The 3310-nt window shown below is 44.8% G+C and overlaps 1 long non-coding RNA gene across 1 annotated transcript; it reads left to right on the top strand.

Annotated features, from left to right (window-relative positions):
• The first annotated feature begins 207 nt into the window (after positions 1-207).
• Positions 208-1149, top strand: LOC127923380 (uncharacterized). The gene is made up of 3 exons (XR_008114255.1): positions 208-369; positions 497-916; positions 1047-1149. It is a non-coding gene; the product is annotated as an uncharacterized LOC127923380 (long non-coding RNA).
• Positions 1150-3310: the final 2161 nt, after the last annotated feature.

The following is a 3310-nucleotide window of genomic DNA, read 5'->3' as shown; positions in this document are numbered from 1 at the left end:
CCAGTCTGGAGTCAGCGCCAGCTGGTGTGTCCTGGCCCGAGCCCTCCTGAGGAAGACGAAGATCTTGGTTCTAGATGAGGCCACAGCAGCTGTGGACCTGGAGACAGACAACCTGATCCAGTCCACCATCAGAACCCAGTTTGATGACTGCACTGTCCTGACCATCGCACACAGACTCAATACTATCATGGACTACACCAGGTAATATATAGACTGACTCAATACTATCATGGACTACACCAGGTAATATATAGACTGACTCAATACTATCATGGACTACACCAGGTAATATATAGACTGACTCAATACTATCATGGACTACACCAGGTAATATATAGACTGACTCAATACTATCATGGACTACACCAGGTAATATATAGACTGACTCAATACTATCATGGACTACAGCCAGGTAATATATAGACTGACTCAATACTATCATGGACTACACCAGGTAATATATAGACCGACTCAATACTATCATGGACTACACCAGGTAATATATAGACTGACTCAATACTATCATGGACTACACCAGGTAATATATAGACTGACTCAATACTATCATGGACTACACCAGGTAATATATAGACTGACTCAATACTATCATGGACTACACCAGGTAATATATAGACTGACTCAATACTATCATGGACTACACCAGGTAATATATAGACTGACTCAATACTATCATGGACTACACCAGGTAATATATAGACTGACTCAATACTATCATGGACTACACCAGGTAATATATAGACTGACTCAATACTATCATGGACTACACCAGGTAATATATAGACTGACTCAATACTATCATGGACTACACCAGGTAATATATAGACTGACTCAATACTATCATGGACTACACCAGGTAATATATAGACTGACTCAATACTATCACGGACTACACCAGGTAATATATACAGACTGACTCAATACTATCATGGACTACACTAGGTAATATATACAGACTGACTCAATACTATCATGGACTACACTAGGTAATATATAGACTGACTCAATACTATCATGGACTACACTAGGTAATATATAGACTGACTCAATACTATCATGGACTACACCAGGTAATATATAGACTGACTCAATACTATCATGGACTACACCAGGTAATATTTTATTTTTTTTTTTTTTTATTTCACCTTTATTTAACCAAGTGTAGGCTAGTTGAGAACAAGTTCTCATTTGCAACTGCGACCTGGCCAAGATAAAGCATAGCAGTGTGAACAGACAACAGAGTTACACATGGAGTAAACAATTAGCAAGTCAATAACACAGTAGAAAAAAATGGGCAGTCTATATACAATGTGTGCAAAAGGCATGAGGAGGTAGGCGAATAATACAATTTTGCAGATTAACACTGGAGTGATAAATGATCAGATGGGCATGTACAGGTAGAGATATTGGTGTGCAAAAGAGCAGAAAAGTAAATAAATAAAAACAGTATAAAAACAGTATGGGAATGAGGTAGGTGAAAAAGGGTGAGCTATTTACCTATAGACTATGTACAGCTGCAGCGATCGGTTAGCTGCTCGGATAGCTGATGTTTGAAGTTGGTGAGGGAGATAAAAGTCTCCAACTTCAGCGATTTTTGCAATTCGCTCCAGTCACAGGCAGCAGAGTACTGGAACGAAAGGCGGCCAAATGAGGTGTTGGCTTTAGGGATGATCAGTGAGATACACCTGCTGGAGCGCGTGCTACGGATGGGTGTTGCCATCGTGACCAGTGAACTGAGATAAGGCGGAGCTTTACCTAGCATGGACTTGTAAATGACCTGGAGCCAGTGGGTCTGGCGACTGAATATGTAGTGAGGGCCAGCCGACTAGAGCATACAAGTCGCAGTGGTGGGTGGTATAAGGTGCTTTAGTGACAAAACGGATGGCACTGTGATAGACTGCATCCAGTTTGCTGAGTAGAGTGTTGGAAGCCATTTTGTAGATGACATCGCCGAAGTCGAGGATCGGTAGGATAGTCAGTTTTACTAGGGTAAGCTTGGCAGCGTGAGTGAAGGAGGCTTTGTTGCGGAATAGAAAGCCGACTCTGGATTTGATTTTTGATTGGAGATGTTTGATGTGAGTCTGGAAGGAGAGTTTGCAGTCTAGCCAGACACCTAGGTACTTATAGATGTCCACATATTCAAGGTTGGAACCATCCAGGGTGGTGATGCTAGTCGGGCATGCGGGTGCAGGCAGCGATCGGTTGAAAAGCATGCATTTGGTTTTACTCGCGTTTAAGAGCAGTTGGAGGCCACGGAAGGAGTGCTGTATGGCATTGAAGCTCGTTTGGAGGTTTGATAGCACAGTGTCCAATGACGGGCCGAAAGTATATAGAATGGTGTCGTCTGCGTAGAGGTGGATCAGGGAATCGCCCGCAGCAAGAGCAACATCATTGATATATACAGAGAAAAGAGTCGGCCCGAGAATTGAACCCTGTGGCACCCCCATAGAGACTGCCAGAGGACCGGACAGCATGCCCTCTGATTTGACACACTGAACTCTGTCTGCAAAGTAATTGGTGAACCAGGCAAGGCAGTCATCCGAAAACCGAGGCTGTTGAGTCTGCCGATAAGAATTTGGTGATTGACAGAGTCGAAAGCCTTGGCGAGGTCGATGAAGACGGCTGCACAGTACTGTCTTTTATCGATGGCGGTTGATGATATCATTTAGTACCTTGAGTGTGGCTGAGGTGCACCCGTGACCGGCTCGGAAACCAGATTGCACAGCGGAGAAGGTACGGTGGGATTCGAGATGGTCAGTGACCTGTTTGTTGACTTGGCTTTCGAAGACCTTAGATAGGCAGGGCAGGATGGATATAGGTCTATAGCAGTTTGGGTCCAGGGTGTCTCCTCCTTTGAAGAGGGGGATGACTGCGGCAGCTTTCCAATCCTTGGGGATCTCAGACGATATGAAAGAGAGGTTGAACAGGCTGGTAATAGGGGTTGCGACAATGGCGGCAGATAGTTTCAGAAATAGCGGGTCCAGATTGTCAAGCCCAGCTGATTTGTACGGGTCCAGGTTTTGCAGCTCTTTCAGAACATCTGCTATCTGGATTTGAGTAAGGAGAACCTGAGAGAGGCTTGGGTGAGGAACTACGGGGCGGAGCTGTTGGCCGAGTTGGAGTAGCCAGGCGGAAGGCATGGCCAGCCGTTGAGAAGTGCTTATTGAAGTTTCGATAATCATGGATTTATCGGTGGAGACCGTGTTTCCTAGCCTCAGTGCAGTGGGCAGCTGGGAGGAGGTGCTCTTGTTCTCCATGGACTTCACAGTGTCCCAGAACTTTTTGGAGTTGG

The sequence above is a fragment of the Oncorhynchus keta genome, unplaced genomic scaffold (assembly GCF_023373465.1).
Source record: "Oncorhynchus keta strain PuntledgeMale-10-30-2019 unplaced genomic scaffold, Oket_V2 Un_contig_29461_pilon_pilon, whole genome shotgun sequence".
In the NCBI taxonomy this organism is placed as follows: domain Eukaryota; kingdom Metazoa; phylum Chordata; class Actinopteri; order Salmoniformes; family Salmonidae; genus Oncorhynchus; species Oncorhynchus keta.
Note: the sequence above shows the minus strand (reverse complement) of the source record. Positions and strands in the feature narration are given on the sequence as shown.